Genomic DNA, 25,677 nt, shown 5'->3' on the forward strand with positions numbered 1-25,677 from the left:
GTTTGCCTACATGCCTACTTACATGTTTACCTACATGCCTACTTACATGCTTACTTACATGCCTACATGTTTGCCTACATGTTTACCTACATGCCTACATGTTTGCCTACATGTTTGCCTACATGCCTACAAGTTTGCCTACTTACATGTTTGCCTACATGTTTGCTTACATGTTTGCCTACATGTTTGCTTACATGTTTGCCTACATGCCTGCTTACATGTTTGCCTACTTACATGTTTGCCTACATGTTTGCCTACATGCCTACTTACCTGGGGCCCGTACCATGAAGCGACATACCCAGGATATCTTTTCGTTATCTGGCTTCACTAACCCTAACAACTATCGGGCTAAGCGGTACCACGAAGCTGGTTATCAGCTCGTTACGTCAACCCAGGGTTTCCCAGTCCAGACATGAGCGCGTTCACATAAAGACGGTGTTAGCAGGAGATGACCAGTCGCAGACATGAACAAGTCTACTGGCATCAGTGTCATATTTTACAGACAAAGAACAAAATGTAACGCTACAGAAATACAAAGACACGTTACACAGCTGCAGCTGACACTTGCAGGGAGACAGAAAATCTTAGTTTGTATGCCTAAATGAACAGGCGTAGCCTAGTCTATAATAGGCTAATGTGTTGATTTGATGTGTTCTTACGAGCTGTATGAAAACATCAGCCTTATTCTTTCAGCTTGGCTGTGTCGGCATTTCCACATTAAAAGACTCAGGCACTGAGTAAGTGGTCGTTCCACCTCAGTTTTACGCTATGAGCTTCATTTTGACTTCATAAAGCAATGAAACAAAAAATTTATTCATGCCACAAAATGAGTTCAGATAGGTCTAGTGGTTGAAAGATTGAATCTAAACCTTTAGGCTACTGAAAAGTCACCTCACTACCTGCGCTCACATCATGGGGGCTACGTGACCGTTCCTGTGAAGGGCCTAAAACGGGTCGGCAACCTATGGCCAGTGTGGGCACGCAGAGACATTTTAAGTGGCACGTGAGAAAGCAAACTCAATCCTACAATATTGACATATCCTGCTACGTTGTTTAATATTACATTAAATTAGTGAAAAATGTTGGCACAAGAGGCATCTGTAACTGTTTTAGCCTTGTGACTGACTGGACACACGACATGTTGGTAGTTAGCTGTATACTATGACTTCAGTGTTCCAGCTCAGGCTTGACCTGCTCTTGTTATATGAACAGTGAAAAAAGGTTATGAATGTGTGGGAAATAAATATGTTTAGCTAAATAAGTTTGTTGGTTATGACTGATGCACTCATCTACCAAAATGGTTGGTTGCATCATTTCACCCTCGCCGTCTCTCTCTCCATCTTTTGCCGACCCTTTAGCTTTAACACGACTTCGTTCTTACAATAAGCTTTGTGTGAGTTTTCCTCACACGTGGCCACTTGTGGTCGTGCTAATAATAAATTCCCCGCTGAGTAGCGAGTTATTACGCTGCTGCACACAAAGGAGGTGATGGGCGGAGGGTTGGGTGAGTTCACCTCTTTGTCTGACTGTCATATGATTTGCCTAAATTTAAAGATCCTCTCCAGACATAAAGAATATAATATAATAATAAGAGATAATTTTATGTAACTTTAGTTTTTGACATCTGAACTATGAATATGTAAATATTGTTCATGTTAAATCTGGTTAACAGCTTCTTCCTTGTGATTCTGGGAGATTTTGACTCCCATCATCACATCATCTCAATCACTCGTACGTCTGTTTGAAGCTCATGACACAGTCCTAGGTGGAGAGAATGTGACTCTGTGCGTGTGGATGAATGAATGGATGTTCTGACTTGGTTTGAGTGTGTCGCCCGTCTCTTTCAGCAGCAAACGGCGCTCCTTTTGTGAAACATAACAAAAAGCAAGAGAACATAATGTTTTTGTATTCAGCTCAATTATTTTCAGCACGCTCCGTCTCCCTGCTTCTCTCTCTGTTAACCAGCGACTCACAGAGAAAAGCTTCTTGTATTGATGATTAGGAAATGCATGGCAGCAGAATCTATCTGCGAGGACAGACAGAGGTAATAAAATCTAGCTCTGTGCGGCGTTGTGTGGGGAACGAACCGAGAGCACTGGACCTCAGTCCGGTCTGCAGAATAAATGACTCGCCAAGAGTTCCAGTTTGACCACACGTCCATGCAGCAGATATGGACTGACCAGTAACCACATGACAGTGTCTTTAAGTTGAACAGGAACTCGAACGCTATAGTCCAACGAAGGTTGAGGTCAAGGGCAACTGGACTTGGTTGAAGATACTAGAAGACATTTTGTCCCTCATCCAAGAGACTTCTTCAGTTCTGACTGAGGGAAACTCAGCTATTTAACCTCTGGGATCGTTAGCTAGCATCGCTGATACCGCTGGTTGGTTAGTGCTCCTGGCTGTGGTAACGGCAGTCGTCGTGGTCGTTAGAGCCACCGTGGCCGAGACTGAACGACCGCCGTTGGTATCTTCACCTGAGGCCAATAAGTTACGTTTGTCGAGTTTCCTGGGAAGTGATGAAAGGACAGCATTGTAAGTGGGGGATAAGTGGTGGCGTAGACCCCCTCCTCTGTTCAATGACGGCTTCTCCACCCTGGTGTAGATGCTTCCTTGACACCTCTTTCAAACCATCCATCTTCTCTGTCTAAAATGTGCACCTGCTGGTCCTCAAACGAGTGTCCTCTGTCCTTCAGATGTAAGTAGACTGCAGAGTCTTGACCTGAGGAGTTGGCCCTTCTGTGTTGAGCCATGCGTTTGTGTCGTGGTTGTTTAGTCTCCCCAATATACAGGTCTGTGCATTCCTCACTGCATTGGACCGCATACACTAGATTGCTTTTCTTGTGTTTGGGTGTGCGGTCTTTGGGGTGGACCAGCATCTGTCTTAGTGTGTTCTTGGGTTTAAAAAACACAGGGATGTTATGTTTGTTGAAAATCCTCCTGAGTTTCTCTGATACTCCAGACACGTATGGAATCACAATGTTGTTGCGTTTGACCTTCTTCTCCTCGTCCCCTGTAGTTTTGTTCTTCTTCCTGGATTTTGTGGCTGTTTTTCACAAAGGTCCATTTAGGGTATCCACAGGCTGTAAGTACCCCCTTCAGGTGGTTCTGTTCCTTCTCTCTGGCTTTTGCACTTGTTGGTATGTTCTCCGCTCTGTGGTGCAGTGTTCTCATGACCCCTAGCTTGTGCTCCAGTGGTTGCTGGGAATCGAACAGTAAGTATTAATCTGACCTCAGAGAACCTTCTCAGACAACACTAGAGCTTCACATTAAAAGCATGGCTCTCAGTTGTTAGGGTTACGTCTCTTTAGATGATTACTGTCATTAAGTTAGATAACTACTTTACTTCATGTTGATGACTTGAACTGCTTACTCGGAACAAATTGGCCCCCCAGCTAACTTAAAGCAAATGTGATCCTGTCAGGAGATGTGAAGGTAACACTGACCCGTTCTCTCTGCTATGCTTTGGAGAGAGGCCTCACAATTAATGTAAATGTGGGGTTGTGGTGAGCTGCTGCATGATCGACCTACAAGAAAATGTCAGTTTCTAAAAACTACAAAAAAATTGAGGCTGGGCACAAAATATATGGGGCCCTGAATAATCGGCCCTAATGATGCAGCAGGTTCCATGTTGGTGCTCAACTGACATGTTGTTGGTTGCTGTTTCACCAGCCCGTTCTCATTCCCAGGGCGTGAAATACCTACGCTTTGTCACGTCTTTCGGCGTCTGGTACCTGCGCACATGGCAGCCTTTAGTGTCACATTTCAACATTTAAAGTAGGCCTAGTATAAATAACAGAAAAGTCTGAGTAAAGGAGCTGGGCAGGTGGGTCAGAAACTTTCCCGCAGGAGCCCAGTGTTTGTTTTCCATGTGAAACAAAAAGTCAACATCGATTTGTTTTTATGACTCCAACCATGATTTTCTTTACCTAAACCTAGCCAAGTAGTTTGGTGCCTAACCCTAACCGAACTACAACGTTTCACAACGTTAACCACTAGTTTTATTTTGAAAGGCTAACCACCCCCCCACCCCCTACTGGCGCTCATTTACTCCCTGAAACATACGTTCACATCATGTCCCTCGCTGCCGCTGCTCTGACCTCTTTGGTTTGACAAAAGCTTGTAGACAAACATGGAAATGACAAATTTAAATGAAGGCTTCATTAAACCTTCGCGCTGCATGGCACCTGCTGCATACGTGACGTGTGGGAGTCCTCATTAATGTTTTGCTATAGTGATGAAATATTCTTCTCTACCATCTGGCAGGCTGGTAAGTCATGCGTCAAAAGCAGCGGGGAGGGAAGCTGATAAAAAGTGCTGCTATAAGGGACTAATGTATAAATTCATTTGACAGTGATATCTATGTTAAGCAACTCCCAACAGAGGCTCGAGGTGTCTTTTACTTTTACGTCCCTCAGATGTCTGAAGTGGACCGACGGATGAGTGAGTGAAGATGCAGATAAAACCTCATTAAGCACATCATCTGATTATAAAAACATTTGTTATAGTCAGTAACTGCAGAATGTAGCAGTGAATAAAAATAAAAAAAGCCCAGAGGATGTGACACTGATCAGTGACGGTGGCAAAACATTTTGGAATACGGCTGCGACAAAGTTGGTGGCTAAAGGGGGAGGGGTGGTGATGGAGCAGTGGATAGACACATGCCTTTGGGGTGAGAGACCCGAGTTCAGTTCCCACTGTGACACATCTACCATTGTGTCCCTGAGCCGTGCGACCTCTGACATGTATAGCAACTGTAAGTCGCTTTGGATAAAAGCGTCAGATAAATGTAAAGACAGATGGATCGATTTCTTTAATCCCCTCGGGGAAATTCAGGTATCCAGGAGCTCAGACTGTGAGCATACAAACATAGATTAAAAGACAAAAACGGACGGTAGCGCTGATAAAAACAAACAAACTATAAATAAGATAATGAATTGAGGCGAGAGAGAAGAATCAAGAGACACCTCTGACGTGGTGCGCAGGACAGGTTCCTGTTTCATGATACCAACAAGTCGTTTTTCCTTTAGTAAATCAGGTGAAGGAGCTTTTATAATAATTAGAATAAACCAATCCTTCATTTTTGCACTCTCTGGCTGGCACTGCTTAAAAAACATATTCATCAGTTAGGGCGCTAAATGTTTTGATAAATTACTCTTACAGGCTTTTTTCATTTGGCGCTTGGCGGGTGTTCCTTTTGGACCCAGTCTGTGTGAGTTTTTCTGAAGTTAAAGGGAACAAATGTTGTTAAAGTGCCTCCGATCATCAGGAGCAGAGCACTGGGTTCGGTAGATGTGGGGCTCTACGCAGGGCCTGCACCACGAGGCGAGCTCGGTGGAAGATATCTGTGGGTTTAGCTCGGGGTTTCCGGTATCACAGCGCTGGCTTACTTTTAACCCGGGACAGATGTTAACGGTAACTCGCCACCCAGTACTCACTTGTTGATCTCTTACTTGATGCTTCTATGTTCCTCCAATGGAAGGCGCTGTGGATAATATCGTCTGCTAAGTGAGTGAATGTGACCCGTGATGCAGGACTAACTTGTCCCAGAGCAGCTTGACTTCAGAGGATCAGATACGAGATCTGTCGTGTCTGAGTCATCGCTAAGACGGGATACCGACTCAACGACAAAGTGACGAGTGCAACCAAGCAACGTTTTTGATCTATCAGTAAAATTTCTTTTCAGTGACCTTCATATATAGTTGTGTCGTCACAGCTGTCCACTCAGATGTAAAAGGAGGCAGATTCCCACACTGACACACTAATGAATGCTGATTATAGCTGCATTTTATGTTTTCTCACAGTCCCGAGGACACTTTCATTCTCTTATTCTGTGATTGCAGTCCAGGATAACACTTTGTGAGTGTTAAACCTTTTTAGACTGAACATGATAAAAAAAAAAAATACCATTAGAAGATAAAAATCTGTATTGTAGTTTTTACCTCTGTCTTATATTGCTTTTATTCCCGTTTATTCATCATGTGACAAAAAGCATCAAGATGTCTCTATTATTAATGCAATTTTTTTTATACTAAGACACCAACAGAAGGCCTATTTAGAAATGAACTTTTAAACACTGTGGGACAGTCAAATTCAAACAACAAAAGTCCTAAAATAATTCAACTTAAACAGGATCCAAAAATAAAGTTAAACCCCCCCTCCCTCCTTCAGCCAGTTGGCATCTTCCACATCCTGCTAGACCGACTATAAGCGGCCATTTTAGCTGCTGTCACATGTTTGTCCACCTGCAGACATGTGAAAAGAGAGCAAAGGTAAACTCAGTTAAATCAGCAGACTAAAGCAAGAGTTAAATTCCGCTGTGTGTTCTTAAATAAGCAAACAAGTTGTCATGTCAAATTGAAATGTGTTTTCATAACTGTGCTGAAAACACACCAGTTTATGGAGTCGATCTTTAGGGAAGTCATTTGAATTATTCAAGGTTGAATAATTCAAATGTCTGTGCTGCTCTTATGACGCAAGTCTTTTGCATTTAAACAAAAAATGTGGTGTTTTTGTACTGAACTTTGTTTGGGCAGGTTGTCTCGTTCTGCAGCTGTGTGGTTGTGATGTTTGAAAACTGCCATTGTTAGTTCAGTGTTAGCATTTGTTTTTTTGTGTGATCTGGCGCCCCTACCGTTTCAGAGTGTAACTCACCGCTGTCGTAAACAAGGACAGCTGTGCACGTGCATTTCCTTTTGATTACAACTTGCCAACTTTGCTAACAGCCAAACATCCAGTAGGTGTGACAACACAAGAAGAGACGGCCAGCTCGCCGTCTGTCCTGCAGCCTTTTATTTTACAAAGCTCTCGCCAACGTCCGGCAGCTTCTTGCTCTGTCTGTCTCTCTTTTACTCTTCTTACCGTCCTCCGTCAGAGTCCCCTTTGGTCTCTTCACCTCTGCCTTTAGCTAACATTACGTCCACGGAGGCTGCTGAGCCCGGTTATGTTGCCCGTAAGTAACTTCAGATTTATAACTGGGCCTAGCGGCTACACGTCCGTCTGTGAAACCTCTGGCTGAGTTTGACAGCTTTGCAAACACAGATGTCTTATTCTGTGTCTTCGCAGCCTCTGCCGCAAGATCGTAATCATTTCTTGAATCATATTTACACTGCAAAAACTAAAATCTCAGTAAGAATAATTATCTTAATTGAAGGCATAATATACTTGTTTTTTGTCTGACAAGATATTTCTTCTTACCAGGCGGCTTTTAATGTTAAAGAATTTAAGTTTTTTCATGTTTATTTTTCCTTAAGTAGCAAGTGAAATGTTCTTGTTCGGTTGGCAGATAATTTTGCTTATTTTAAGTAATATTTCCCACATTTTTTTCTTGTTTTTGAGAGCTCAGTTGTAGCACTGTATCAACTCCTTCATTATAAATCTCTTTCTTCAGAAGGTGAGTCGGAGCGATCGAAGTTGTGATCCTGAAGGACTTGACGCTCTGACAGATGAACACCCAGACTCGTATCACTGAAGTTTTTTCTGTGACAGTCCAACCAACAGTCCAGTCCTTCAGTTATGACCTGCGCTCACGACAACGAGCGTAATGAGCAGCACGAGTGCTCTGAAGATGTGTGTTGCTCTCAGACTACAGACAGGCTTCCCTGCCTTATTAGTGGAGGTTGTTGAAGCTGCATGCAGCCGGAAAGGTATTGAAATCACAGTATTTATTCTGTTTGTGCTCCTTTCCTGCTCTCTGAACATCCTGTACTGAATGTTCTGAAACCTAAACATGCAGCAGAGTCACAGTGAACATTGTAAGTACACACTTGATGTGTGCAGCTGCAGTAATATTATATTAGTCAAACGCAGTTTCCAGCAGTCATGTAATGTGTGCTTATTTACGTCGGGAGTTTCCCACAGCAGCAGTCCCAACTCAGATACCACCAACCTGCATCTATTGTGCCTTTACGCCGCAGGAGAACAGCTGCGGTGACCTTTAACTCCACCAGTGAGATTACATCTAAACCTCTACATCCCGCCTCTCAGAAAGTCTCCAGCACCACTCGCAGCAGATCATACTGATGCTCATAAATGGTGCTTCGTCAAGTTTGCTGCTGCTGTGATAGTGATACGTCTGACAATCAATCTTTTTGCTGTTTGCCGCCTTTTTATTTTTCAGTTTAACACGAGGATTTTAAAGTCTGCCCTCCTTCTGACATCATTTATTTACCCTGTTTGTGTTTACATGTTGGCAAGTTGGAGCTGAATCAGCTGTTAGCAGTGTACTCTTGGATGGAGAGATTACTGTCACTGTTTTACTTTGACACTGAAGAAAACATGAAGATTCTCAGGCAGGTTCTGCAGGAATGAGTCTTTTTATTATTATTATTATTCTATGGTTTCTACACTGATTTCTGGACGTTTATTTGCAATGGACAGGAATCTTACCATTTGATGTTGTTGCACCAGAGATAGCTGAAATCTCATTTTAATTAATCATAAAATTACTATTACCACACATGTTATAAAGTAAAAGTACGGGTTTTTGTTTTCAAATCAAAACCAATAAAAGGAAACTTCCCAGTTTGGCTTTAAAGCAACCGATAGAACACTTCTTAAAATGCAGCAGCCGCCACCGAGACACATAATGACCATCAATACCAAACACAACAGCTTTGGCTCTCAGCTGTTCGTACGCTGCTCGAAAACACTTTTTGCCGAGTTAAAACGGGAAGTTGCAAGCTGGTGAGGACGCATGGATTGTTACCATCTGCAGGTTTATCAGAGGAGACCTGCAGGAATATGAATGAAGCCACTTCGGCCTCTCAGTGTTAACATTTGCTCAGTCTGTTATCTTCCACTTGACCTCCTTTTGGCGTCGGGCTGCTGTCGTTGCTGTGTGGGCTGTTTGCCTCCTCGCACAGACACCAAGCGTTTTCACCACCTGTAATCTCTACGCTGACTGTAGCCATGAAAGGCAGGCAGAAGGTGAATGAATAATTTAGCTGTGGTGGGCTGTGTGGCCACCCAGCGCTGCCCCAGTGGGCAGCCAGCGGTGTGGGGTTGGTTGGGCTGAGGGAGATCAGATTAGCTTTGAAAGCCGCTGTCCTTTTGTGGAAACCGCCAGGAACAGTCAGAGCTCTCCTGACATCGTCGGGCGGATTCATTTTTCTGAGTGTCAGGATGAAACGGATGAATGTGTGAGCATGCAGGGCTTGGACGCTCACGGCCCCTCAGAGAACATTAGCGTCACCACCTGATTCCTTTTCAAATTATTATCATAACTATGGACACTCGATTCTGATTAATTCACCACAGATCTTCTTCATCCTCGCTCATCTTCCGTTTCATGGCTAAAGTGAGAGGAGTCTCTGTCCTGGAGCGGCGTCTCTGGGGACTCGTCTCATCTGTAGCCATCGTTGGTTTCCCTTCAGTATAAAAGGTGAACGTCAGCTCACCTGTGTTTAGTACCCGAGACGTTACTGTTAACGTTAGCTGGATCTGGGGCGTCGTTGTAGCTGGGAGAGTGCTGCACGTTGAACACGGTGAAGCGTTCCTTCAGTTTCACGCCGTGTTGAAGGAAATGCTTCGGCACGCTTCCTCCCTCGCACCAAACCTCCTATTATAAAAATATGAATTCCAGCTGCTTTAAGTGTTTTTCTCTGTCTGTCTTCTGTCAGTAATTGAGTCTTAAAAAAGAAGACTTTGCAGTGAGAATATTAAAACCTGTTTAATTGCAAGGCGCCGTCAGAAATGGAGTTATGAAGATGCTGATTTTAGGAACGGGCTGAAATATTCCTCCTAGTTCTCACTTTTTAAAAGAAAATCAATCTGTGTCTCAATTTCTGTCAAATCCCTCGGTGAAATGGAGATTTATTTCATGGTGTATGATTTTCCTTTTGTGTCGTATTCTGGTTTTCTATCATTTCTGCAGCTGCATTTGTTCTTGTCAACTTAAGAACAGTACTTGGGTAAATGTAGTAACTGAAAATGTGGGAGCAGAAATTATCCCCGCAGTCTTTACAGTATTTCAAAAGTTAGCGGGTTCTGACCCTTGTAAGGCTGATTGTGTTTCTTTCTGTTTCGCTGCGAGACATAGAAGTTTGGGAAAGCGCTGTACAAACAAAGCTTGAACTTCTCATTATTTTTTTCCCAGTGTGCCCCTCTGCTGCCTCCAACTGGGGGACTCTTCACTGGGTGTTGTGGGCGAGAAAAATGGAGAGGGTTTTAATCTTGAAAGAACCAAACATGCGGCCTGAAGCAATAAAAAATAAATAAATCGTTTTCAGGCTGCAGCAGGAGAAAGTGATGACCCCACATAAACCACTGCCTCCACAGAAACTTAGACGACACTATTGTGCTCACAGTCTCGCTCTCTTCAGCGTTAACAACAGTGTGAAGACAGTAAAACAGCAAAGCACTGTTCAGATGAGCAAAAAGGAGTTGTGGAGTGAAGAGTCTTTATCAAGCGAAGGTAGGAGAGCTCCAGTCATTCACTTTGTCAGGAAGATAACAAGCCGGAGTCGTTTGCCGGAGCAAAGTGCCAGATGCTTCAGACAGGAGACACATCCTCCATATTAAGCGTGGGACATTCGTCTTGTCTGAAGTCTCCCGTCTGGTCCTAAAAGAGAGAACAGCCCATCCATTCGCCGTTCACACGGTTCAGAAATGGAGAAGGGAGCCGGCTCTCAGTTCAGACTCAAAACACATCTGCTGGTTGTGCTCACCGTCCAGTTTGCTGATTTTTATTTGATTTCCAGAACCAGGATCTCAAGAACAGCTGTAGTTCAGCTCATGAGGTCCGCTCCAAACGGACATTTCCTCTGGTCCAGATCTAGTTCACACTGACTTTATACAAACACGCCAAGAGCTGTAAACACGATGTCGTCCATGATTTTTTTTCTTTTTTTTTTGTGTGTAAACTAAATTTTTTTCCATTTGGCTTCTGTTTTCTATTAATGTAATTTCCAGAAAATTTAAATGATCAAAATCAGTTTAGTTCATTACTCCTCCATCAGAGATGTTCCCCAGCTTCTTTGGAGCAACATAATGGGTTTCGAGTTGTGGAAAATGTCACTGGAAGAAAATTACTTGTGGTTGACGTGGTGGAAAACAGGAAGGAGCGTTACTTGTGGTTCACTTAAGTGCATGCGGCCGTGCGGTGACTGACAGGTACGATCCACTTAAAGCCAGGACAAAAAGTGAGAATGGATTTGTTATATTTTTATTTTTTTTCCTGGCCGGAGCACGAGTCGGCGCTGCCCTCTCTCCAGCCTCGGCATTTAATGTGCGCGCACTCCAGCGGTTCATCGATGCCCCTCCTCTGGGTTTCAGAGCTGGTAAATGTTAAAAGGGGTGTACCGATGTGACAGTTGGCGAATCGGACTTGTTCTGACGTGAGCCTGTGACTGCAGGTCACCGGTTCAAATCCTCAAAACAGCTGGGGGAGGCGGATGTGTACTGGAGTCACGCAGGGGAACAGAAATGAATAAATCTCTATTACTGAACGAGTCTTGTTTCCCCACCGACAGCTGGACAGAAATGGACGTAGAAACGCTCCTAAGCTACCGTTTCTATCTTGTCTGCTCATTTCAAACACTTAAGTTTGGCAGTGATATCTCACTCATTATTAATGTTGGGTTATAGCACCTTTATCGAAACAAAGGGAGGTTTACTGAGGATCTACAGCACATTTTTAGGCACTAAATGGTGAAATTGCATTTGTTTTGATTTACTAATCACTGCACCACAACAGCTGAAAACAGGAAGGAGGAATTAAAGGAATTAAAATGTACACTATAAATACCAAATCAGAAATCTCCCTCACTGATTTATAATAACTCCAAAAGTGTCTTTTCTTCAACAAATATTCTTCGTTCAGCAGCAGAAAACACGATGGTTTGTGCTCCACTGCTCTGCAGATGCGTCCAGTCCAGCATTAGATTATCTTAGAAGCACTTCAGCAATTTGCAAATCAGAAGCTGCTCAGCTCACCTGTGTACCTGTATTTTAATTACTGTTTGATCAATTTTATAATTCTTTTTATTAAGTTTATTTGAGATTAATCACTTCACAGAAAATCTAAACCAGCCATCATTTTATTATTAGATTCTGCATCTCCCGTTGCATCACGCTCACGTTGCTCTTAGTCTAGAAAAAAATGTAGCACTGGTCTGAAGTCTGCATGAGGTGCCCACATTTTCAACACAAGTTCTGCTTTTAAACGCCAGTCCATGTGCAGGAAAAGGTGTGTAGGCAGTGTTTCACCATCCAACCCCATGTCTCACTATTAAACCCTGAAGGCGTGTCGATGTGAGTGTTTAAGAATGTGAATGTTGAGCAGGACTCAGCTGAAAATGCCACATTTTGGGGGGGGAAGAATAAACGGCAGATCTTTTAGACGCCACAGAAGCTTGAATATGCTGACGGCGGGTAATTGGCCACAGATAAAGTGTTACACAGGTGACAGCAGCTGAGATTATCCTGGGGACTCCTGATACATCGCCGGCAACCAAAGTGGACAGCCGGACGGCGTCGACTGTGTTTTTCACGGTCGAGAGGTGGCAGAGGCCGGGTCATAAATATCAAACGTGTGCGATGGCGTCGGGCCGGCTCGGATCAGTCTGGTAAGATTGGATCCGTAAACCTCTCACCATTGCAGGTAATTTATTCTAACCATCAACGCGAGAGCGGCAAGGGGGAGCCCTGCTCCGACTGTCAGGTGTGGAGAGTCGACCATCTGTAGAATCAGGATTTCTACCAGCAACGGCCTTACAGAGGGAGATTTCAATGAAGCAGCGAGCCATTTTTACACACGCGACCGAAGAAAGTCGCAAAGTGAGCCTGCCAGCTCCTGCTAATGACTCCTGCTGCGCCCCAATCCTCCAGACTACCACTGTCGATTATGCTCGCCGGCTCAGAGAGAGAGAGAGATGGAGAAAGAGATGGACGACCGGCAGTTTAATGGCTGCAGCTTGAAACGTGTGTTTGTGAGAGACAGAAACTTCAGATCAATAACGTGACAAAGGAAGTGATGCCTCTGAGAAGCTACAGTGATGTAGTGCTGGTGGTGTTGATGGTGTGTGGAGGCACATTTTACATTGCAGGGGAGGTGTTTTACACTTCGGTGTGTGTTTCCAGGTGTTCTGCTGCACGTGTGAAACACCTGGCGCCAAAACAATAAGTTATTTCATTGATGAACTATTGTGATTGGGTTAATCATTCAAGTCTTTTTCTCAAACTAACTTCTCCACAGGTCCACCTTCTCAGGTGTGAGGATAGGGTTGAGCGAGTACTCAGCTGAAACGAGTATCCAGTACAGATAATGTACTTTTTACGATTTATCATTGGAGTAAAATGTGTTTTCTAAAACTATAAATATAAGAACATTTTTTAAAATAATAAACTATTATAGTAAAAAAACAAAAACAAACTGTTCTGAAGCTCATCTTCGGATCAACCCATACCAATTTCAGGCTTAAGTAATTAACTTCTGTTTAGTCCCGCCCACATCTGGCTTAAGCTCCGCCCACTCCTTGTACAGGTAGAGATAAAGAAATTTATTGAACAGATACAGACAACTTTTCCCGCTAAACTGACGCTTATTGTTGACCTCTCTCTCTCTCTCTCTCTCTGTATCGTAATAATATCGTTATCGTGAGCCATGTCTCGTATCATGCTTTTCTTTGTCTTAGATGACGGTAAACTCAATACTTGTAGGATTTGGACTGTTGGTCAGGGTAAAGCAATGTGATGACCTCACATAGGACTTAATTGTGCTGTGGATTTTTCACTTATTAGATATTTTATTGAATAAATGGTTAATCGATTACATGAGAAAATAATTGTCGGATTAACTGACTATAAAACAACAGCAACCTTCAGCTGCACCGCCGTGATGCGTTGTCACAGCTGAGACGAGGATGCCGTGTGAAGTGATGTAGAGAAATAACCACAAGCGGCTCCCCCGCCCTCTGGCGTGCCAGTTCCATGTTGTATAACGCAGTCCAATAAAGAACAGACAGGCCTGAAGCCGACGCCCAGTCGCAGCAGGGCAGGCGGAATTTGCAGGAATATTCCCTGAGTGGAATAACGCAGGGAGAGGAGAGGAGATGGAGAGGAGAAGCAGGAAAGCAGAATTCAGCCCAAGGCAACATGCTGCAGCAAAGACCATCTCTAATGTACACTGCCTCTTTCATTGGGGTGTTCCCAACGGAGAACCGGGGAGGGAGGGGCGGCGAGACACGGAAAGATGCACCGCGGATCTGAGGGTATTATTCCTCACATCGCCTTATTCACTTCAGCTGTCCATCACCCTCCCCCTCATCCCTCCTCCCTCCTCCCCTCTCTTATTCTCCCTCATGCTGGGCTCATTAATTCTTTCCAGGTCTCTAAGCAGCGCAGGAGTAGTTTAACGCCACCTTTTATTATACATTTACATGCAGTTTCTTCTTCTCTGTGCGATTAAATGCTCTCTCAAGGCTTCATCTGTTTGCTGTTTCTATCAATTTATCAATCTATCGACCTGGTTTCACGCCGAGGCGCGTGATACACCTGCCAGTCCACCGTGGCAGCGGCAGCGGTCTTGGGGGGGGGGCCTGATTTCTAGATTCATCATGTTTCTCTCTTGATATGAAAGATGGCCTAAATGCCGAAAAGTAAATCGGAAACACCCCCACCTCCATCCCGCTGTTTCAGCCAGCACTTGAGTGTCCCCACCGACATGAAATATCCGCCTTTATGTTAAAATAACCACGTCCTTAGAACAATCTCTATTGACATCTGGTTTCACACTGGAAACAACGTGTTAAGTCCTGAGTTTGACAAATGTGTCCACCCTCCTCATTATCGTCCCCTACTTTTCAAAACGTGGCGCTGACACGGGCCCCTCTGCTGGACCATCGGGTGTATGACACGCCTCCGCCTGAATCTATCTTATCTCTGGCTGTCCTCAGTTTTCAGTCACTTCTATCTTTTCCCGCTCCCCCCCGCCGCCCCCTCCCGCCTCCACTTTGAAGGCGTTTGTATTCGGATCAGCTCCTTTAGAAGCTGCCCACCAGGATTTCCATTTCCAGCCTGATATAAAATTTATTGCTTGTTGGCCGCTGAGATCAAATGCATGTTGCATGCTTGGCCTGTTCTTTGTTGGGCACAGAGTAATTCAGGCACACTCATCTCTGCATGCATGCATGCATACGCACGCAGCAGATACTGTGTACTGCAGCGCACCTCCACTCATATAAACATGCACGCTAACAGCTTTCACAATGCATACATGTGTCATACAAACGCACTCATGACATGACGTGATAAAAATAGAGCCAGGATCAAAGCTGTTTCACGCCTCTTCCCTTAGCTCTGTGTGTGTCCAGGTGAGAGTGTAATAATGTAGGCCTGTGCATCTTTGTGTGTGCGTGTGACCATTTGTAAATGTGCTTTCTTGTTTTTGTGGGCGTACGAGGCAGCTCTGGTTTTTTCCCTCCTAGCTAAGGAGGACGTTTCTCTTTTACAGCATTTGTAGATTAAACAATGTCAAAGCATCAACGGCGTCAGAGTCAAAGGTTCCTGACAGCAGCGCTGCGTCTGACACAGACTCACACATCAATGCAGGGAAAAGAAAAGCAGCCCTGCTAGCAGCACTGTGAGGCTCCGCAGGGACACGGCTGTGAGCTAAATGCTAAGGCCAGCATGCTAAAATGCTCATATGACAACGCTAACATTATGTTTATGTTTAGCAGGTGCAATGTTCACCATCTTAGCTTAGTTTGTGAGCATGCTAGCATTAGCTCATTAAACACAGCGTACAGCTGAGGCTGTTGGGAATGTCATCAGTTCTGCAGGTATTTGGTCATAAACCAAAGTGTTGGACACATTAGCGAAAGTCGACCTCTTTAAACGTGTGAAAAACGTTGCTGCAATCCGTAAAATAGTTGCTGAGAGATTTCAGACTCACCTCAGCATGGCTAGAAAAAGAAAACATGTGATTTGCAACAGCTAGGTTCAATAATTCCTGCTCCAGTCTGCTCCAGTGCATGGCTTCACAGCAGTGAATTAGTTTACTTGATTTCAGAATGGGCTTCAAGAACAACAGCTCTGACCAGCCCTGCAGTGCACAGCATCCTCACACTGAGCATCCAGGCCTGCCAGCTTACACATGCGTGCTGCAGATTGCACTGCAGGAGAGGCAGCGAGGGTGAATATCACCTGTCTCAGATGACAAAAACGGCGTTACAGTATGTGTATATTCTGAGATTGGCTTCATTAGGGGGGGATGTCAGCCGGTGAGCTCACGTTCACACAGCAGCAGAGGGTGGAAACAAGCATTCATTCGATTATCTGGAAATGTGGATTTGGATGACTGTTTTCAGATGTTACCTCCATTTCTGGCGATATGAAATTTAAATCACCCAAGTCCCTCCCCTTCTTCTTCCACCCCACGGGACCTTAAATATGTACTGTATCCGACGGCGAGAGACAACACATTTTATTTGATCCCGTTTTGAATTGTGCCCTGAATCACACACATGATGTTTTAAAATATAATTTAAGTCAAGAAAGTCGCAGTTTGTCATAAAACAGGAAAGTAACGTTTAGTTTTGTGTGAAACTACGTCTCTCTTCTCACACAATATGCGACATATGGTCTCAAAGGGCGAGTACCACAGCAACTAATGATTACGTGGTTCAGTGCTCTCCAGCTTCCTGAAAACACAGGTGAAATGATCAGATGAATGAAGACACGAACCATTCGTTACTCTTCCCAAACTTCCTCTCACTTTAAAGTCCCCATGAAATCAAAATCGATGTTAATATGTTCTTATTGCATGTGTCTTGCGCTACATGTCACCAGTACACCAGCATCTGCCCCAACGATGATAAAAAACTTTGTTTTGTAGGTATTCCTGATTTTAGGGAAAACGATTTTTAAATGTTGATGACTCATCCTGCACTCAGGGGCGTGGATTACTTGAGTGTCCAATGAAAAGCTTTCTCATTTATATGACGCCACCGGAGCGTAGTGCTGCGGGCCGACCATCGGACCTCACTGATTACTGTACAAAAACGCAGCTTTATTAACCGATTTTGGTGAAACTGGATCAAATTTGATGGATGTCCTGGAGACCCAGCAGGGAGTGATGGCGGGTAACGTTAACATTAGCGGAGCCGGTGTGAGCGGGGCAATGATCACCGCGTTCAGCAGCCTCCCAGTGAACACAGCCTTTTATAACACCGTTGTGTTTACAAACTTATTGCAGCTGATTGGCTAACCAACCAACCCGCTCCCACTCCCCGACTCGTCACACATGGACGCATGGTCAAGACCCATCGGCGTCAGTGTGGGAAACCCTGTAGCGTCGGCTTTTGACGGTAAAGGCCGGTGGTCGGGGTGGATGGGGGGCCAGAACCTGGACTTTGAACCAGGAGACTGCCACCACAATTACACTGTTGTTGTTCTGTGGGAAAGTTGGCACCAGGCTGAGAAAGCGGCGGCGGTCGTTAACTGAAGGCGTCTCATACTTGACGAGATTGACGACAATGTGTCTGTGGTTTATGTACGAGTACAGCCTCCCCTCCCTCTCTATGGCAGGCTTTTATTCTCACAACGAGCTACAAGGTTGTAAAGCAAACATGGAGGAGAGAGATTAATTTACTGTAGCACTGAGCAGTCCTAAACTTTTTCAGCTCAGGTTCAAATTATGATAATTTATTCCCACCCAGAGACCAGGGGCTCATTAAAACATACAGGTAGCCTTGTCAAGTCTGGGCCCGTCACAAACAAGCCCGTGGCCCATTTTGGACCCCGACCCACTGCTTAATAATTGCTGCCAGAGAGCAAGGTATTACATTTTTACCGGTTACTTGTTAGTACAGTCACCTCAGTGTGCTGTGCTGGCCTCTAGCTTTGCTGTACAAGCTCACGGTCGGGCGCGCGGAGGGATTAATGCTGAGGTTAGAGAATCCTGGGAACACCTGCTCCTCTCGTGATATAAGCTCTGCTCGGGGACTGCAGATGACAATTATGAGCTGTTATAGGTTTGGTCCATTATAGCTGCGCTCTGCAAGATCTCCTATTCAAAAACACATCTGTCTTATCAGCCTCGACCACAAAGCGAGGCTGCAACGGAGACGAGGTCTCCGTCTCCTCTTAATGAAACTCTGCGGATCGTCATGACTTTCTCAAATTGAATTCAAATGTACTCGGTGGCAGAAAACTTTCCTGAAAAATAAGAGGTTTGTGCAGAGGACGCTGGACTCACAAACATGACTGAAAGTTTCAGCAAATTAAGCAGCATGATGTGATATTTTAAAATGATTAGTTATAGCTAAGTTCCCTGGTGCAACAATACATTGTTATACTGTGTATTAGCAGTGTCAATATTAATCTGGGCAGTAACAGTGTAAGAAGTAACGTATTACATCATACATTGTTATATTTTATATAAGAATCACGAACGTCAAAACCTGCCGATGGAAATGTTCCCTTCTCAATCTACAGGCCTGTGAAGCATGGGTGTGCTTTTGGTGACAGGAACGTTGATGAATATTGAATATAATACTGTTTTTATCAGTATTTCAATGTTTTGTCATTTGGAATTTTGTTGTAGGGACAGAAAAAGTGTTTTAAAGATATCTACCAATAAAAGTCAGCATTTTAACAGTAAATATTGCCAAAATATGGACATTCGCCTGGTATATTTTTTAAATGTTATATGATAACGGTTGTATTTTAGTTTATTTTCATCAGATTTACAGTTACAATTGCACTCTAAGTGTATTAGAAGATATTCAGTTGCATTATAAGCTTCCTTGTGATGGTTTTGATGGTTTATTGCATTAAAATATAGCTTTTTTTTTACCAGGCGAGGATGAAAATATCAGATCTTTTCTTTATTGAATCTCCATGTAGTCTGTAATAGTAAAATAAATATGTTAATATACAATGGATTTATATTCCTTAGCTTCTGACTTTTCAAAGGAGACCAGAATTATGCATCTAGGCCTGATGTTTGAGGAGATATTACGGATTTATTTTGGATGTGTTATTTTAGGTGTTTTTTTTTCTGGAAAAAGGTGCCTGTGCCCAACAGGTTAAACAAAACCACCATCTTTCCGTAAACCTAACCAAACTCCCACTTATTTACTTACTTTTACTACCCATAATGAACTTACAGATTAAAATACCACACAGTGTATATTATAATAAAAAACTAGCTCCACCAACTACAACAGGAAAAATGCTACTTACACATTAACACATCTGTGAGGCTCTAATGGGGCCATGGAGTACTTTAGCTACAGCACTATCAGACAGACATCTTGTATAGAAATTTTTGCCCAATGGCGTGTAGTTCAGCAATACAAACTCAAAAGTTATCAAACAGTGGTCGGATAAAGAGGGATTCTGTGGGAACACCACTAAATGTTCAATTTCAATACCATACACCAAAACAAGGTCGAGGGTGTGGTTAAAACAGTGAGTCGGTTCATGAACACTCTGAGAGAAGCCAATGGAATCTAACAGAGAGATAAACGCAGTACTAAAGCTGTCATTCTCAACATCCACATGAATATTAAAGTCCCCTACAATAATAACTTGACGTTGACAAAAACTCAATTCAGAGTACGGGCCAGGTGCTCGGTACACTATAACAAAAAGAATTGGTTGCAGTGATTTCCAACTTGGTTGCGAAAGACTAAGAACAAGACTTTCAAATGAGTTATAGTTTAGTTTAGGTTTAGAGCTGATTAATAGGCTAGAGTCGAAGATAGCTGCAACTCCACCTCCTCGGCCTGTGCCTCGAGGAATGTGAGTATTAATATGACTGGGAGGGGTGGATTCATTTAGGCTAACATATTCTCCATCACCCAGCCAGGTTTCAGTAAGACCAAATAAATCAATATCATAATCTGATATTAGTTCATTTACTAGTACACCTTTAGAAGAGAGAGATCTGATGTTTAAGAGTCCACATTTAACTCTCCTATTCGTTTGCACTATTGCTCTTGTGGTTTTAATTTTTATGAGGTTTTTATGCACAGCTCCTCTTCTGTTTACCTTTTTAAATAATTTCGATGGTCGGGGGGCAGACACCGTCACTATAGGATTTTCACTAAGTAACTCCTGAAATGGAGGAGCAGAGAAGTGTGTTAGACTGCGACTCTGCGTAGGGTTTTGGGTGGGTAACTGCTGAAAAAGAAGGGCAGAGAAGTGTGTTAGACTGCGACTCTGCGTAGGGTTTTGGGTGGGTAACTGCTGAAAAAGAAGGGCAGAGAAGTGTGTTAGACTGCGTCAGATTTGGCAGGGGTCCAGAGAAAACTACGGTGTCCGACATTGTTTTTGCATATGTACACACCGACTCAACATTAATCTTAGTGACCTCCGATTGGCAGGATTTTTACTTGTAATGGAGTATTTGTACTGTGTAGTATTGCAACTTCCACTTAAGTAAAGGGTCTGAATGCTTCCTCCACTGATCATTACTGTATAGTCTGTGAACTTTATTTTATGTATACTGCACACATATTATATATTTTAATACATTACTGTTAACATAAATATTATGTATAGTGTACACATCTCTGCTCCCAGAGCTGCACTACAGGATTTCTTTTGTGATCTGACTTTTTACAGTCACCTCTGAAATGTTAGATTTCTCTTTTTATTTATTTCCTTCAAACAGTCTTGACTCGGCTTTTCATTTTCCCAGCATTTCCCCTCAGGGATCAATAAAATCTGATCTTATCTCAAGAGCGGGAAACCGAGGAAGACTCTCGGCACTTTGTGACATAAACTAAAGGTGGAGTTTCTTTTCTGACGACGGCTGCTCATGTGAACCTCTGTGTGTTTCTGCACACTTCCTCGTTAGTCCTTCATTAGTCAGATAGATACATAATGAAGACTGAGACTGGTGCTGCCGAATCCAATTAAAATTTGCGGCAGTTAGATTATAAGCACAAAATATTGTTCAGGAAACGGTACGACTCATTAAATTCAAGGGTCATTAGCTGGTTTCATGTTGGCGTCTGCTGAGGAAAGTTTGCAGCAAACTCCTTCAAATGGTTTTGTATGACATAAAAAAATACTACATTTACACAGAGTATGAAACCACCTTCATAAAATAAAGCTACATGCCATGTAATAATGCATCTATCAACTGGACTGTAGATCATTTTCCATTTCTTCAGTGATCCTGAATTATTTTGACTAAAATCATCATTAATTTCTGCCATTAAATACAGATCATGAAATACTTGCAGAAGACCAATTCTGAAACTGTATCCATGATTCTTACCTGGGGAGGGAACACGTGATCAAACGTGACTTCAGACAGACACAAACATGGAGGCAGACTGTCGTCGTCAGCTGGTCGACCTTGTGTGGGTGCTGAGTTTTGCACAGGAAAACAAAAAGAAGAGAATCAAACTGGATGAAGTCGAGGCTGAGAAGGGTTTATATTTTTAACGGGGCAGAAACCCAACACGCTGGGGACGCTTCCCGCTCAGCCCGCTCTCATTGGCTGATGATCGTTTGATATAGCCTCCGATCCAGTGTGCGACCTTCAGATTCTGTCTGTGCACCCCTCACGCTACAGGGTCATTGGGGCCGATAATCTGTCCCGCGATGGTTGGGAGGGTGAAGCAGACCTAAAATCAGACCATTTATCCTCGGGTGTGTGGCCAGCCTTAAGAACGACTTTTATGAAAAAGAAGAAAAGAAAACACAAAAATACAAATTGGAAATTATAACAAAGCAATTTGTAACATTTAGTTTTGTGTGTGCAAAATATAAAATCTTAAATGCAAAAATTGAATTGAAGTGTGTCATGTAAACATATTAAAGAAAATTTAAAAGGGGAAAAAGAATAAAGAGATAAAGTTATCTATCCTCATTTCCCCCCATTTCTATTTAATGTTGCGTTCACGTGCTCCTCGGATGTTCCCATTTCCAGTTTTGTTCTTCCCACTTTGTGTGTTAGTAAGATTTCATGTGGAAACATGGACATATTTTGTACGGAGTCCAGGTAGAGGGTTCTTATACATGGTTCTAATGCAGCATGTGATGTCGCTATCGAAGTGTGCTGAAACAATTTGAAGATTTTTTACCCAGATATGTTGCTGCACCAGTACACTCATACCAAGACCACGAACGTATCGTTTTAGCTGACTTGTTATCTGGGTTAATGCCAATAAATAACTCATCCAGGTCACAACCAACCAGCAACCGTTACGACGAAGGCATAGGGTTAACGCCTGTCAATGCCTTAAACACAAACTTCGCTAGCTAACTTGCTAGTCTCACCTTAGGTCGTCATATATAGACGCGCCTGGAGGCGTCTTATACACGCGCACCCGTGGCGTCCCCCCCAGATGCCGAAGGGTCCCTTTTCCGTCAAGTAACTGCGCTTTGGCATCCTTTCTCAAATTGTCTGTAAATGACGCTCTGAGATGAGAACATGTTAGCAAAATTACTTAAAGCGGACCTATTATGCTTTTTCATGTTTCCTGTCATTTCTATAATGTTTCAACGTCAGATGTTCATGTTAAACGTGGCCAAAGCTTCAAATAATGAGGTCAAAGTATTTAAAAGAAATCTCTGAGAGCCAAAACCTTCTGAACGCTCTGTTTTTAAACAGTTTTTTCTACTAACGGCTCGGTAGGATGTCATTCTGAGCCGGATTTCCATATATGGTTATTTGCTCCAGGCAGAGAATGCTGGCCACGCCCACAAAGGAACATGCAGCAGTATCCGTGCAGCAACCTGTTAAACGCATAAGACGATGGCCAATCAGAAGACAGTGGGCTTTGAAGAGGGGGGGGCTTAAAGAGACAGGAGCATCTACAGCTTGTTTCAGACAGAGGCTGAAATGAGGGCCTGCATGAAGAACCCGTATAAGATAGAAATGTATTATTTTTTGGAACTTTGAGTCATGCAAAGCTGCCATAGAGGAGTCACAGAACTACAATATAGGACTGGAAAAGCAGTATAATGGATCTCCTTTCATAAAAAGTATGTACTTCCGTCCGGCATGTTTTTACATTTTCAACCGACTTTCCAAGTTCTTGTTCCGACTTGAGGTGGCGTTCGAGTGAGTTTTCCCAGTCGGGAACTAATTTTTCGAATTTATTTCTACACCACATGAATGCAGGGTTACAGTCAGAATTTCCCTTTTGCTTTTCAAATGTCTGTTTCATGGAAGTAATTTGTCTTTTTTTTTTTTTCTTGCAATATTTAAATTCCATTTTTAACATTTTATTACATCCTGATTATCCTGAGTACTAAAATATAATTGTTCTTTTGCCATTTGAATTCTGGGTAAATTGCTGTAGAGAATGACCCATGCTGGAGTTGCTCTGCAAACGCAGGATGACGTCAGAAGCTTTGGTGCATGAACACGGCATTTGGTCCTAATATTTTCGTGCAGGAACAAACCCTCATTATCAGCTCCGGTACGAGTGTCCTTGTTAGTGCCGTCCAGGCCCTGTGTGTGTCCTACTCCGCTGCTGGCATGGTTTATGAGCGGAGTGAGTCAGGTGCAGATGGTAGTCTCACCCCACGGGTCACCCTCTGTTCCCTTTGGCTCGCCGTTGGGACTCGACAGCGAAGCTAATATAGAACACAGCAGAACTGGCGCTGACAGCAAAGTCCACACAGGAGCCTCGGTGCAGTGTGAAGTCAACTGTGTGGGGCCAGGATAGTTTAGGAGGCAGCTCCAGTGTTATTCCAACATCTAAACAGAGAGATACAAACACATCTACAGGAGGTGATTGATGTTTTCTGATTTATGACTGCATGACTACCTGGCCAGAGACTCTCTGAACCTGCACACAGGACTGCATCTGATCCACATGTCTGCAGCTGCTTTCTCAGCTGCTCAGTGATGGAGGAGGACGAACGACTTCTTTCTGAGGTCTTTGGGTTGGGTCTCCGGCTCGCTCGCTGTGAAAATGTGACGTTAGTGTTTGGGTCATTTACGGCGCGCAGTAATATGAGATGATGGGACGACTGAAATGCTCTTGTTTGGCAGGTGTAATGTTTACCATGTTCACCATCTTCGATTGGTATGTTAACATGCTAACATTAGCTAATTAGCAGTAAACACAGAGAACAGGAATGTCTTTAGTTCTGCAGGTATTTGGTCATAAACCAAAGTGTTGGACACGTTAACATGTTGACCTGATGTTGGCGCTACGGGAAAAGTCAAAGGATCACCAAAAGTATCGCAGTTCAGTTCAGATTCCTCCTCCTGGCGAACATAAGTGTCTGTAGCTAGTGTTTTTCTGCTGGTCCATCTGAGAATAGCTCCTTCAAACTTGGCTACACTTTTGTTTGTCGTGTTACAACTGACAGAAATGTCATCGGATTGAGAAGACAGGGTTTTTGAATTAAAGAACAGCGGACCTTGAGAAGATCCACCCAGTCAGATCGACCGGACCGGGCACCACGGCGGGTTCTGCGGTCGCCCAGAGGAGAGGAAAGGGAGCCGGGTGAGGAGCCACGTTGGCCCAGCTTGGATTTGAGGCTGCTCCTAAAGGTCTGGTCTGGACAAAAGCAATGGAGATCACAGACTGTTGATTAAGCGCTTGACAGGCGGACCGTGTTCCGAGCTGTCAGCGCAAGACTCCGGCAAGATGAGAGGAGGTGGACTTCGATGATGGTGTTCAAACACAGCTAAGATGGACTCGCAAATGTCAGCCTTTTTAATGTGAAGATGAGACCAGATGATCATCTTGTTTCTGCTGTTTACATTCTCTGTTTTACGTGTATGTATTTCAAATGTAACATGTAAGGTTATTTATAAATGACTTTAAAATAGACCACCATCATCAAGGAAGGTACAAGAACTTTGTACATTACATGCATATACAGACTTGTTTGTAATGGACAGTACTAGTTAGTTTTTTCCCTGCAACGTGTGCCGCCGTCACTGTTTCATCGTTACATCAATGAGGCCCGGAGCAGCATTCACAGCAGTGAGCTGATCTGACACTAAACACGTGGCTCTCCAGTGTAATTGATACTAACCGCATATCTCCTCCACTCCTCGGCTTGCTGATTGATGCCTCCACCTACTCCGCTATGCGTTTTTATAAATAGATCACTTGGAGAGGAGTAGTTCCTCGATGCCTGAGCTTCCACCAGGGACATTCCTCATTTAACATAGAGGAATTAGCATATTAGTGCCACTTTAGAGCCAGTCCCAGAAACCGAGCCTGCCAAGCCTCGTCCTTCTTCCACAGGAGTCGTGCCAAAGCAGCCGGCCAAGGACGACACAGACACGGAAAGAGAAAGAGAGAGAGGGGGGGAGATGAGATGGAAAGAGAAGGATCAGAGAGTTTCACTTCTTGTCATCTCCACCCAACTCACACCCCCCCACCATGCTCGCCTTTTAGCATTCGCATCTTTCCTGCTGTCAGAGTGCTGCTCTTCCCATTACCGTTATGAGCTTAGCAAAGAAATGCCTGGAATTCCCTCAATTAGCGAGGAGTGGGGGGGGAAAGCGACAGTCAGCTGCTGCTGCGTTGTTGATTTAACTTCAGGCTGCAGCGAGTGGAGTGATGGGCTTATAGAGACCAGAAATGTCATTAGTCTTTGTGGTGGACTTGGTTCATTTATCAGAGTTTGGATGTGTGGTAATGCAATAACTTGTCATTACATTTTCTCTCGTGTTACAGGGAAGCAATTCATAATTCATGTTTAAGTTTTAGTTTGAGAACAAACTAGAACATAGTTTCTGAA

At 43.6% G+C, this 25,677-nt stretch overlaps 1 protein-coding gene and 1 long non-coding RNA gene across 3 annotated transcripts in view; both read left to right on the top strand.

The window, feature by feature from the left end:
• The window catches only part of LOC119886700 (metabotropic glutamate receptor 7), a 320,159-nt gene that overhangs the window by 50,457 nt on the left and 244,025 nt on the right, over positions 1–25,677 (top strand). The gene's annotated exons all lie outside the window — the stretch shown is intronic.
• LOC119886703 lies at positions 7,327–8,295 on the top strand. Its single transcript, XR_005441537.1, has 2 exons — positions 7,327–7,646; positions 7,917–8,295. It is a non-coding gene; the product is annotated as an uncharacterized LOC119886703 (long non-coding RNA).

Source organism: Micropterus salmoides, unplaced genomic scaffold (genome assembly GCF_014851395.1).
Source record: "Micropterus salmoides isolate LMB-PRFRI ecotype aquatic unplaced genomic scaffold, ASM1485139v1 Ms_hic_scaffold_4, whole genome shotgun sequence".
NCBI classification, from domain to species: Eukaryota; Metazoa; Chordata; class Actinopteri; order Centrarchiformes; family Centrarchidae; genus Micropterus; species Micropterus salmoides.